This window comes from Mya arenaria, chromosome 13 (assembly GCF_026914265.1).
Source record: "Mya arenaria isolate MELC-2E11 chromosome 13, ASM2691426v1".
NCBI classification, from domain to species: Eukaryota; Metazoa; Mollusca; class Bivalvia; order Myida; family Myidae; genus Mya; species Mya arenaria.
In genome coordinates this window covers 40,442,197-40,456,861 of record NC_069134.1, presented here as the reverse complement: position 1 = coordinate 40,456,861, position 14,665 = coordinate 40,442,197, and the positions used below count along the sequence as shown (strand labels likewise).

The window sequence follows — 14,665 nt, the reverse complement described above, 5'->3', positions numbered from 1 at the left end:
TTGCCCCGATCCGTGACCCTGACCAATTTTGAAAAGTTTTGAGCTCGGTTTTTTTTCTTTTGCACCACCATCCAAGCGCATGCACTTGTCATAAGCCTTGAGTTCGGCTTAATTTGAAATTTATTCACTATTAAATTATTTATCATCCAAATAAGGCGATATTGGTCGGCCACCTTAACAGATAAAAAATCCAAATATGTTGCAAGTGGTTGGGTTTTTACAAGACCTTTAGAATGATGTATTGAACAATCTTGATTTATTCCCGGATCATGCTGAGTTAGTCCATCAACGCATTCGAATCCAGGTCATGATTAACAGAAAAAGCCAGACTTGCATGGTAATATTTTTTTCTAGTAATTAATTAATTAAGAATTATGCAGAAGTATAACATGCTTGCAGAGGACACTTAGACATGTCGAGCAATGGCTCTCCTCTGTTTCTGGGTTCGAACCTGCTCGAAAAGAATCGCTCGATATATCGCAGTCAGTTCTGCAATGCTAACTTGAAAGAGCAAGAGCTCGGTAGATTTCACATAAAATAGCCTTTTTTATGTTTCAATTAATATTTTTCTTCATAATAATAATAATAGTTAATCCATGTGTCTTTAAATATGAGTAATTGTGTCAGCTTTGGAAAGTATGAAAAAAATGTATTTTTGCATACTGCTCTTGTAATTTCAGGGTACCGCATTTTTAACTCCTATATATCACGATCCGGACTTTAGGTCATGAAATGAAATCTATGTTTGGCTAAACTGCTGAAAATCTTATCCATCATTTACGTATTTCATTTACAATAATTCATGGAAGAACTTTTATTTTGTTTGTGTTGATCGAGGATTGTTTATCATTAAATATGAATATAGAATATCCTCATAAAATGTGTAGCAGTCAACAGTTTTAGCATAAAGTTCGGAGTCTTATTTTTTTCAACCTTATTGTCTCTTCATTAAAATACATCTTAATAAATGATTTTATCTGCAAAAACAAATATGTCCATCAAGTTAGAAGCTAATATTTCGCATATTAAATTGTATCCAGTTTATTAAAAAAATACGGTGAAATATGTCTAAAATAGGTATTTTGGGAATTTGAATAACAAATTCACATACATTTTGGAATTCAAAAATTCCGGAAAAAAACACCACGAGAGTAAAATCCGCCATAGAGTAAACAAATGTTCTTGATAAAACGGAATGTCCCTACATTCCGTTTTATCAAGAACATTGCTGACTTGTCAGTTTTAATTGTTTTTATTCGTTTCTTTTGTCCATACGAGCAATAGTTGAGAAGGGCAACTGTGACATAAAGTAACATTTTAATAATTAAGAATGGGCGAAGTAAAATACTACTTCATATCATCTAAGAATACTACCTCTGGTTAACAAATTGTCAACGCATTGTGTATTGGATGAGTGGCAGAAGGCGGGCCTTTAAACACCTGTAAAGGGTGAAATTACTAATTAATGCTATCTGCAATTTCATTGGCTGCAAATGTTGGCTGTATTCTAAGCAAATATGGTGTATGGCAACTAATGAAATAGATTCAAAATTTATTCACAAAACACACAGCCCATGGCCATTATATTTTAGTGATAACATAATTATGAAATAAGTTACAAATGTATGATTCGGAAGAGAACATTCAAACTCAAAATAATAAACATAACTGTTTTACAAATAAATTTTGTTCCATCGTTTCATGAACTCAACTAAAGCATTACAATTTATTCTGATTCATCTTCCTCCATAACAAGATGTCTGCAAACGACAATCATTCAATGATAAACATTCAAGAAACAGAATGCTAAGTACCTTACCATACAAATTAAATCCACTAGTATGACTTTTTTCGAAAACATCAAATTGAATGACCACATATATATTTGATATTTTATTTATATCATAACTATGATTATTCTAATGACTAAATACATACAATGTCGCTATATTACATGCACATATCAAATACTATTCATTTAGGATGTCACATCAAGTAATAAAGCTAGTTGTATATAAAAAGAATATAATTATCAATGACATTATTTGAAGAATGTGATTTTTTTACAATCTAGTATAAAAATCTGTATGAAAACATGGTGGCACTATGGTATAAATTTAACTACTCAAATATTGCTTAATATCATATTTTATTATTGTATAACTTATATACTGTCTAATACATTATCAATACAACATTTCATGGGTTCATATGTAAAATGTTGTACCCATTAAACAACTTTTAAAATGATGCCAATGTAAATATGAAAAGTTCATGATACAACAAATAAAAAATTCTGGAAATAGTCAGATAAAAACAAGACAAAAATAAAGATGATATTGGAGTTTTATACTTAGTAATTATTGTTTAATTTCTTACGGGAATTATGTCCATTGCTATCTTAATGAACTTGATCAACATAATTGGTTAATTTCGTCAAAAAAATATTTTGTAATAATTTGTTTTGAATGCAAAAATAAGAATTGTATTTGTATCTGTATCCATATTACAAGTTTATGATTTCTTCACAGTTGAACAGCATATGAGGGGATATAAGTAGTAGCCTTATTTGATCCATAGCAAAATTTGACTAGAAAAAAAACCTATTTAAATATACATTTAATTCAAGACAATACTAACTTGTTGACCAGCATAGATTTCTTATTCCAAACAGTTGTACTTAAGAAAGCTGTTACATATGAAAATTATACATGAAAGCATCTTAACCAGTGACAGTTTACTCCCATACTTTTGTATCTTCCAAATGAAAAATCAATAACCATATCACTTCAAAATAAACTGTACCATCTAACAGGCTTCTTGTATCAAACTTCTTAAAATTTCAATCAATGATTTAAAAACATAATGAATGTATAGCAAAATCGAATTAATACAAGCCTAAGGAATCATCAAGGTCTCCAAAAAAAGTCTCTGATGCATCTAAGGCCATGGACCAGGTCAGTCTGTACCATACAGCCGTCTTATTGCCATACAAATGTATGAATGAGTTTTAAAGACCAGTGAATGTCTAAACATGCCAACAGGTTTTATGTAACTTGTACACTGATATGAGTCAATAGCTAATTTTCAAAGAGCTAGCATGACCATCTCATGGCAGTCTGCAGGTTGATGACCATCTCATACAAGGCTGCAGGTGGATGAGCATCTTATGGCAGAGTACAGGTGGCTGACCATCTGATAAGAATACAGGTGGATGCCCATCTCATGGCAGACTGCAGGTGGATGTCCATCTCATGGCAGACTGCATGTGCATGACCATATCATGGCAGACTGCAGGTGGATGGCCATCTCATGGAAGACTGCAGGTGGATAGCCATCTCATGGCATACTGCAGGTGAATAACCATCTCGTGGCAGACTGCAGGTGGATGGTCATCTCATGGCAGACTGCAGGTGGACGACCATCTCATGGCAGACTGCAGGTGGATGACTGTCTCATCATGGCATACTGAAGGTGGATTACAATGCAATTATTCAAACAAATTGTCCAGTTAAATTGTGAATAACATTATGTAAGGTTATATCAAAGAGGATATTACATGACTGCTTATGCAATGCAGAGTTCATGAAAGAAGTTTCTTTAAATTAATAAAAGTGAGCATTTAATTTAATTTTTTTAAATTTAAGCTTAAAATCAATAAAATTTAACAAGTTAAACGTTTAGTTTGCATACTTTCAACAACAGTTATGTTTAAAAAACTAAAATGGTGTTAATGCATGATGGCATAACCGTTAATGATATAAATACAGGGTAATTGTTTGTTTCAGTGAGAGATGGCAATATATTTCACAGATAGACTGCCAAATCCTATATATCACAAGTGAACCAAGTAAATATGTTGCTTTTGGTGTTCACAATGCGAAATTTGCTGTAATCTTACACTTAAAAGAATAAAGAGTGACAATTCATTGTAGTTCTTCATAAACCTTGAAAGCCAATGTCACATCATTAAGCAGGTAAACATCATTGGTGAATCTGTACAAACCACCAAAAACCTTATACCAATAATAAAACAATTTAAATCAGGCTCACTGGTTCAATATTATATGTGACACTATCATCTACATAATCAGTGTGTGTATACCACATGATAAACTGTGTCATAAATGTTACACCGGAAGGCAATATTTTGCTTCAGATGAAGACTTTAAACAAAGACAAAGATAACTTTCATATTCATTCACCATTTAAATGAAACATAGCGCAGTCTACGCCGTTTAAGGAGCACCTCCTTCTGTCTTTTACCAGAGTTCAATTGAGAGTTTAGTTAAAATACTTCCGACAAACTTTTTCACAATACGGCCGTCTGACGGAGCACTGTCAAAACATTATTTTGGAAACCTGTTTGTCGAAGTGTTAGATGAAACTAAACACCTTATCAAACTTCACTAATAAAAGGAAGGCAGGGCTATTTAAGCGGCATAGACTGCCCTTGGTTTCATTTAAATTGGTGTAGTAAAAGAAAAGTTATATTTGCTTTAAGTCTTCATTTTAAACAAAATGTTGCCTTCGGACGTAGCATATATGACGTAATTTATCATGTGGTATACACACACTGATAAGTATTGCACTGTGATTAGATTGGCACTAAATCATCTAACGTTTAAATCTTTATGATGAAGATATAGTTTTCCTTCAACAATAGTATAGCCTGCAAAGTAGTTTGATCAGGACTCATATTAATTATTTTGTGTACAACAGACAATTATGTAATCAATACTTTCTTCACTGATATACTGCTCATGAATTTTAACACCCACTGATTGCTTACTTTTAGCTAATTTACTAATGGCAAAAAATTGACAAAAATGTTTTAGAATTGATTTCATATGACATTGTTATCAGCCTCTTGTTTCCAGTCCGTTTGTCCTTATTTAATGTGGCTTTATACACGAACATTGTTCCAACACTTATTCAGTACTCAGTTTTAATATCGCTGCCATTTCTTTGTTTTCAATTGAATAATTGTAATCTTTTTGATGTGGTTATTTTAGAACAACATCAATATCTACTAACTAATTTTGTGAAATCCTTTAGCTATTAATTGTACTCTGAAGCAGAAAAGCTAAAACCAAGGTAGGTTACGTTGCAAATTACTTATACAAATAAAATTTTAAAGCCAATTTTAAGTCACCATTCCAAACCATTAAATGGGTCCATTATAAAAAAATCGCAGACCGTATAGTGCTGACATGAATTTCCCATTTCAAGGTAAATTTTAGCTCACTGTACATGTTATAAGCAATAAGAGGTAAAGATTTGCTGAAATATCTTTAGATTAAATAATCCAATTTCATTTTCTATTCCAGGTAGCACAAAGAGTGGATGTTCAGGAGAGAACCATCACAATACTGCAAGCAAAGTTTAGAAGAACCAAAAGTGTGAACTACATCACAATCTGCATGAACTCTGACTGAGAAGTGTCACAAAATGGATAATTATTCCTCAAGACTACTTTCCAAATTACATTATCTCAATGAAACCACACTGCTACAATACCCATCAAAAGTACTTCATCAACATCAATGGATCTTTAACGGATATCACCTGAAACATGAAATAAGAATAAAACAACAGTACTGCTTATGCTAGGCCTAAAGGGTAAAACCCAACTGAATTAAAACCAGAATCATATGATACTGCTTTGGTCATTGTTGTATATGTCCAAATACTTCAACAATATTTGCAGGCAAAAGTGAAGACATACTTCAGCAAGGGTTTAATATCAATACTACTTAAACAACAAATGAACAAAGAATTTTAAAGTTTAAAAGCTTTGAATGATTATGGCTTTGTTGAATTCAAGTTCAATTGTAAGCAGCATTATATTTAATAATTTTTTACCCAAGGCTGAGGTAAAAAAACAACAGGGCTACGACAATATGTTAAATTTTGGAGTTAAAATCAATCATACTATAAGCATAAAAATCCCCCATGCTGCTCTAAAAATAAAATGAAAAATAATTTCGAACAGGATTATTGCAAAGCTATTACTGAAAAATAAAATATTACTATAAAACCCCTGAAAATATGTTGAAGACATAAACATCTTTAGAAAAATAGCAGCTAATTTTTAAGGTTACAGTCCTATACCTTAAGTCCTAAAACATTACTTTGAAGTTTAACAAACAGACATGTAATTGGTGGTTAGATCGAATATAATACATATATGTCACAGAGATAGCGCACTCGACTATTCCGCCGCTTTTCAGTGTAAGGATTAAAAAGTTTTGGCGAAACATGCATGGATCACTGTTAGATTAGATTTAAATGCAATACATGATGTGCTGAGATATTAACATAAATGTCTAATAATAAAGGGCCATTATTTGCAAAACACAGTTATCTAACTTGGTTATTTAAGTAGGTAAGGTGGTTGAATACCATTGTATAAAGTCTCAATGCAATACATCAAGTAGTTGCTGAGATATTATCCTTTGTGTGCTAGCATGCAAGACCTTAACCAGAATTTCTAAGTCGCATAATAAAGGGTAAAAAATTATATCATTTTAAAGAAAGAGTTATCTTACTTGATTAACTAAGAAGGTTAAATGGTTGGGAGCATGTGAGTAAAGTTTCAATGCAATACATTATATATTTGCTGAGATATTGACTGAAATGTGGTTACATGCAAAACCTTAACCAGAATTTCTATGTCGAATAATAAAGGGCAATTATTTGCATTAAATGCAAACTAGAGCTATCTAACTTGGTAAATTAAGTAGGCTGGATGGTTGAGTACCATTGTATGAAGACTCATTGCAATACCTCAAGTAGTTGCTAAGATATAACCTTTGTGTGCTAGCACGCAAAACCTTAACCAAGGTGTGACACCAACGCCGACGCCAAGGTGAGTAGTATAGCTCTCCTTATTCCTCGAATAGTCGAGCTAAAAATAGATATGTTATACGATACATGTTGGTTGTGAATTACCCCAAAATATCTATATTGTACGATACATTTCTGAACAGCATATATCTCATTAGTGTTTTTTTTAAAATAAGAGCACACCTTTAAATGCTCCCATAACACTAATTATTGATAAACAATAAAATTCCCCCTGTTTTCAGAGCAAAAGTTGCCAGGAACCCTTCCAGAATTATGGCATATATGACGTTAGAAAATGATAATACCCTTACAATAAAATACCTTCACATGACCTGTCAAATGTTTCTTTTCCATCAGATATTTCATTGAAGGCAATATGATCAGGATCTGCTAGTTTCAGAGTGTAAGATGCATGCATATCCTTTGACAAACCTTTCTTTATCACTAGAATGTGTGTCTACAGTTGCTTCAGCTCAGACACTGACATCACTCTTATGCTGTTCATTCTATTGGGGTTTTGTTACCACTTAAGACTTCAATGCACTTGGCCTCGTGGAAACATGGGAAATGTTCATCAAGTGTGATGATGATCTAGGGAGATGAGAAGACAAAAACGAAACATTTTTAGCAGTAGCTTTATATGCATGAAACTTTAAAAAAATGGCAGCTAATTACATTGTTTATGAAAAATGCTCCAATTTGTATGCTTATGTAACAAGTTAACAACATTACAAAAATGATGTTTTTGAAATTGTGCATTGTAAACACGGACAATTGATTAATAATTTAGAGAAGGATAAAATTAAAAAAAAGCAAAGCATCCAAATGAAGCAGTGAAACCTTGACTTCACTTATGAATCTCTATGAGCCTCTGCAAGGGATATAATAAAGTTTGATAATAATAAGTGACTCTAATAAAAGTTAATAATTGTGTCAGTGATAAAGGGAGAAGTAATGTTGTAGGTCTAACATTGATACTACTTGTACCAAACGTTTGCTTTGTATTTCACAAAACAGTAGTTTAGTTGCACTAGTGTTATTGGATGTACATGTACAGATATCAATAAGACACAATGAGCACTTATTTTTTTGAGAAACATGCGTGCTAAATAACTGTTTTTTCCCCATTCTGGAAGCTTTTTTAAATTCTCTAATTTCGATGATCAGAATTGTATAGTCATTGACATCACATACCGATTTCACTTGACACTTAGTACTCATTGTCTAGATGGCTGGCAGAGTGGAAAGCTTGTGATCAATCAGCTACAGCTTAACTGTATTCTCCTCTACATAGGTGGTGTGTAACTGAAATTATACAATAGGATATGGGTTTTTATGCACATAATCTGCAGCCTCAGATGGCCCTATTTTCTCAAATATTTTTAAGAGTAACAGGCTTAGGCAGCTTATTTCATCAAGCCTAATTTATCACAGTCACTTGATGGGCATCGACTCCTTTTGGTGTCATATGACCTGTAAAAAATCTTTTTCAGATTGTCTGACATTGTTAAACTGCATTAATTTTTAGTTACTTTTACTACATGAAGGATTTATATGAATGGCTCCTTTGATAAATCTGAAGAATGAAATAAATACTTTTAGGTTAAATGTTACTAAAATAAATATTTTACAGGTCATATATGAAACCAAAGCAGAAATTTCATTCTCATCAAGTGACTATGAAATGTCTTAGTTAATCTCAATTTTACTAAATAAAATGAAGTTTATAATTTCCTTTCTATGTCCAAAAAACTCTTGACATTATCACATAAAACATAACACAAATTATAGCAAAACTAAAATTGTGCGATTATGTTACTCCTGCTGTAAGGGAAATAGAGGTTTCGAAACATTTGGGTTGGGTGCTCTATCAGTAAATTGTAATAATATATTATGCTTTTCATTGGGAAACAACATATATTTTCACAAAGTATTTCACTGGTAAAATAATGAAAATTACATACATAAAACAAACCTTTAGATGACTGATTGAGGTATTAATAAATGAAAGCACTTTTACATACAAAGGTATTTCCTGATTAATATTCCTACAACCTTACAACAGCAAGAACAGATGAACTAAATCATGGATTTGCTTGTCTGTCAGATTTCAAAATTAATTTGTTGAGGTTATGGATAAATGGTACACCCGTGTTTACAGCGGTAATATGTTATTCTGTTCAGAAACATATCCAATAAAGCAACTGGTCTATCACCTAAATCTGGCCATTTAAAAATCAACATCTATGTAATGTTAACAACAATAAACTCACTTAATTTCCTGGAGCAACTATCACCTTCGGTTTACTCCTGCATGATAAATTTGCTTTTTATATCTATAAATTCTGAAAGCTTACTTCTGTATACCTCTAGACTCATTTTGGGATGGTACTGCAAGTAAATAGTTTTAAACGATTTTGATAGCATTCACAAGAAAACAATGTGTAAATGCAATTGTCTTGATTCTACGGTATGTTAATCAGACCATACTACTATTTCTACTGTCTGTCCATTACACAAATATTGCATACCGGTAGACAATTTTTCAAATATTGGACAGTTAGTAGAAAAAAAAAGTATGGAATGCAGTCTCAAAACCCATATAGAGTACAAAAAGAACAATGGATGACGTCATAAACTTGTTTTAAGTATCTATAAACTTTAAAAGTCAATCAGTCTGTAAATTATTATACTTGTACTAGAAACTGTATTTCTTTAAAATATTATAAAGAGCAGAATGAATTACAGATTCTAACAACCAGTCTGACCCTGTCTTTTAAATATCACACTCGCTGAGAATATGAAATGTTTGAGTGTAGCCTTGTGAAAAAAGATACATGACTGTATTTGACTGTATGTGGCCCAACCTGGTTGAATTTCGTGATTTCTGAAATTGCTTATTTATGTGTTTACCAAATTACACCACGTCAAAAGCAATATGTCAAGTTACCCCTTAGTACGGGCCCTCTGACAAGCATGCAGAAACAGTCGATAGGAATATGGTACTGTAGTACAGTAGTTATACTTTGCAATTTCATAAATACAGCAAGGAATGAGATAACAAATAACAATACAGCAAGTATAGCATGAAATGACGTCATTATTATTTATTGAATGGAACATTATTTTTAGGACAAACTAATTTCATGTGTAAATGTTAAATGATTTTCTTACTCAATAACATCAAAATTTTGTTACAATAGATAGTCAGTCTCAGTCTCTATTTTAAACTTAAAATTGAGGTATACAAAGAGTTTGTTAATATTCCTTTTGAAATTTAACAAACAAAACAATTCTTTAGAAAAAAATGTCAAAATTCAATGCATTCCACTGTTTTTTCTTCTTTCCTCTATGAAGCATTACTTGTTTTATATAATTTTTATATATATTGTTTCTTTGAAATGTATTAATATCCAAATTAAATTAAATGTTATGCAAGCAACAAAACTGTTACTAATGATCATCGTTATAATCAATTTATGTTTTATACTTTCATTTATGTCAAGATTCAAATACATGGAAAAAATCTGATATTTTCTTATCTAAACATGCATGTATTTTTGACCTTTAGTTATACTGTATTAGATCTTTTATCTTAATTTCTAACATTTCTTGTAAACCGAGTTGTTTATTCCCTTAAAGTATACATGTATAATCAAACTAAAAACCAATTGTATATACATGTATGCTTCGGATTTAACACTTTAAACATAAGGGTGATATAAAATTATAACAAGATAGCCTGAATATTTTACTGATTATAAGTATCTTCCATGGCCGAAAGTGTAAGATAGGTTCATCCCCAACCAAGCGTAGGGTGTAACAGTAAACCTCTTTTCCGCAGAACACCATGCGCGAGGGCTGGGACAAACCTATCTTACACGAGCGGCTATGGAAGATGCTTCTTCTCCCACCACAGTTTAACAAAATAATGTTAAAATGTATTTTTTACGCTGGAACTCTTCAGTCAAAGTGTAAATAATGTGCATATAGATATGTGATAAATCGTGGTTGTCATGGACATGCATGCAGTGATTCGAATTATGTAAATAGTCAAATTGTTTTTTTAAATAGTTCTGAGGAAAGTGCAGCATCATTTCTTGAATGGAGCATGAACACTTTTTAATGGTGCTATTTGAAGCGAGAAATTAATTAATTAGGATTTTAAATATTGCCGCAGGACAAGGTTTCCATGACGGTACAGATGACGGTCTACAACAAGGCAGGTAATTGTGTGATTACAATTTCAGTTCGATACGGGTCTTTGTTTTATCTTTGCCCGTTTTATCTTTGTCCATAGGCAACATTTATAATATCTGTCATGTGTTTTCGTTCTGGATCGAAAAATCCAACCTGAGGGCACCTGCGTTGCCAGGTAACGAGGCTTGCCGAGTTACCGGCTACGCAGCGTGTCCGAGGGTCGGATTTTTCCATCCAGACGGACACACATGATAGATATTTTTTCTAGCATACCTTGAATTACACTTTTTTTCTGAAAAATGCATAGAAAAGCGCAGTAAATTTCACCAAACAGCATGTGCGATGATGTCAGCTGACCTCGTGACGCGCATTAATATTTATTCACTGCATACGTCAAGAAGTTCATTCAGTATCACGTCTTTTAAGGGTTATTTTGTTTTGTTTTGAAGGTGTGTTTTTGTAAAGTTAATAGTTATGGAACTCATCTATTGAAATCTCATAATTATGGTTATATTAAATGTAAAATAAAAGAAATTAAAAGTATTACGTCACAGCGCGTGACTCATCTGGCATGGGGGGATGCCAGATGGAGTTTTCCAGCACGGCTGAATTCACCGGAAATGTCTATCCGATGTGCTAGAAAAGAATTTCCAGCATGTCCAAAATTTTAGATATATCTATCTGAGGTGGGAGTAAACCTGATACCATGTGCTTGTAATGATATTTCCTGTTTTGATTACATCAAATATGTATGGTTACATTAAACAATTAGTACATTTGGAGGGTTGAAATGTTTGCTACTATAAAGGTCAATTTCAATTCAGATGTTGTTGTTTTTAGTATTTGTTTTCAGAACATGTCTGTATTTTGACTGGTTAAACAGCAGTGACACTCTTATTTAAAATCAATACATACACATGTATAACAAACATAAAATATTCAACATTTCTATTGGAATATCTTAATTTCATGAAACTTTCACAAAAAAGTAAATTAGTTAATTACAAACAATACCAAAAAAGGTTTCGAAAACAGAAGGCATCAAGCCGGGGCCCCCGGTATTTGCAGGTAAGACCGGACCCAATACACCATAGAGACAGGTTATTGAAGAAGGTTTTATGAAATATGTAAACAATTAGAAATTTGGGAGAGTTTATACGGTTTTAAGTGAATTAAAGTGTTTACATTCACGGCATTTGTGAAAGAGAGTGACATGCCTTGTTATAATGAACTCAATGTGAATTTACTGGAAAGAAAAAAAGACCTTTACTCGACATTTGCCAACAAAAAAATAATATGTAGACTAGTTACTGGAAGTAACATTAGCGACATCGATTTTGGACAAGTACTATCGATTGTCGCCGACGTAGCATTGTCAGCGACGATTCATCCATTGTACTCGATAATTGTTTCATCACTATGTGATACGATTGTTTATTTTTAATATTTATGAATAAAACTGGCTCCAAATTGGGGCGCTAAAATGGGCATTCAATTAGGTATCCGGCATTTTCTACGTAAACACCAAAATGACGTTTTTTGTGTATTTGAAGCGTTGAAACACCCATCACAAATTCGGAATGGTTCTTTTAATATTTTGTTTAACATTTCATGCAAAATTACACATTTTACGAAATAACAATAACAATCTGTAGGAAAAATATAACTGAAAAGCGAAAATGGCAATGCAGGCTATTGCTTCCCACCAGATTCTGCTCTCCAAGCAGTGCACTACTGTTGATAATAGAGTGAATTGTAAGAAGTCATGGTGGATATCAATGAGCAACTGATAATGCACTAGACAATTGTAACTACGCCCCCCCCCCCCCCCTGGTAAAATCCCCACCCTGCAGAATCAATCTGCTGGAAAAATCCCCGCCAAATGCCCCCGCACCCCACATAAGGCCCATTTCCTGCTATTTTTGGTGCAAAGACACCACATTCACCTGGCCACCTGGAAGGTAAGAACACGGCCAATTTCCCCTGCAGACCCCTGGACCTTGGAAGGGGGGGGCGTAGTTACAATTGACTGGTGCATAAGCCCCATATTATGTTGGTGCTGATCATTCAGTCGGGTATCTATTGGCTGGTTTCACTGGCAAGCTGCTTCTTGCCAATTTTATACTTCATTTGAACACCTTGTTTGACTCTCAGAATATTAGCTAAAGAACTTCAGCAACACGTTATATATTACCTTTTTGGAAGTGTTTTTAATGTGTGTTTGCATCAAACAATCTTTAATACTTAAATATTTTATATAGATATATGCTTGTATATAATATAATATATATATGTAGTCGGTCAATAGCTATTCATAGCTAATGTTTTCTCTGTTACGTCATACCGACTGAAAATAAAATTTGATGATTTGATTTGAAACAAATGAATATCTACATTAAATGGCAGGGTGAGCAATAATTGGAACGGGCGAATAAGAGGTCCCTTAACAAGTACAATCCAACATTATGAAGTTAAAATATTATAAAGTTTACATTAACGCCCATCGTTGTTTTAACTGTGGATGAAATATTGACAAAAAATCATAAACGTTGTCGCGAAAATGTGTAATATTAAGGAACATGTTAGAAAAATAATCGCGTTTAACAGATGTCATGTTGATTCATTTTATTTGTTATTTTATAACAACTAAAACGTGAAAACAGAGGAGAGAAGATTTTTTCCATTCGCTTCCTAAATAGAGTAAACAGTACCAGATTTCAGGTACATTCAACAGCAGCAGCGGCCATTTCACTCATATAGCTGGAGATGTAAGGTGAAGGTTGCCCGCCGTACCACGTGATGATAGAAAATAGCCTAAATTCAAATTCAAATATTTATTGTATGAAGGCCTCCGGCCCATATACAGATATGCATACATAGAAACATATAAACAACGTGGAGTTGACCAAGCACAGAATTCACAAAATATTAGTTGTTAGTATGGCATCATACATGTTAATCAACTATTGATACACTGTCTTTAATTTTTTCTGCATAATACAAATACATAGCTAATTTTTGCAAAATTTCTTCATTTTGTGTAGCTATTAATAGAAAGAACTTGTGAAGACTAGGGTAAACATAATACTTAGATGGTATATACACTTTTCTTATATCTCTATACAATGGACATTTGATAACAAAATGATATTCATCCTCAACAACATTTTTACAATATAAACAAAATCTATGGTCCCTATCAATTCCGGTATGCCTGCCTGTTTCGATAGCAAGGCGATGTGATGAAAATCTAAAATTTGCTAAGCATTTTCGAAATTTATCAACTGTAACACAGTTCACATATAATTCTGTCTTTAAACATGATTTTATATACATGTAAAATTTATTAAGTTTCATATTCTCAGAACAAGTTTGACTCCATAATTGTAGATGTTGATCTTTTAATCTCGTTACATATTCTTCAAGAAAGAAACTTTCATTTACTACTTGCTGTGACTCCCAAATATATCCAAAACCATTCCTAGACAGATTCATACGCAATACACTAACCCAATTTTCATGACCTAGACTATCATACAGTTTTAACATATTGTAACACAACTTTACATATCTATCATCAGGAAGTTTTAAAAGTTTTAACCAATATTTAAGACAA

At 32.7% G+C, this 14,665-nt stretch overlaps 1 long non-coding RNA gene across 1 annotated transcript; it reads right to left on the bottom strand.

Annotated features, from left to right (window-relative positions):
- Positions 1-5,517: 5,517 nt before the first annotated feature.
- LOC128214714 (uncharacterized) lies at positions 5,518-13,812 on the bottom strand. Its single transcript, XR_008257965.1, has 4 exons — positions 13,761-13,812; positions 8,044-8,154; positions 7,282-7,440; positions 5,518-5,568 (listed from the first exon to the last, which is right to left on the bottom strand). It is a non-coding gene; the product is annotated as an uncharacterized LOC128214714 (long non-coding RNA).
- Between the last annotated feature and the right edge of the window lie 853 nt (positions 13,813-14,665).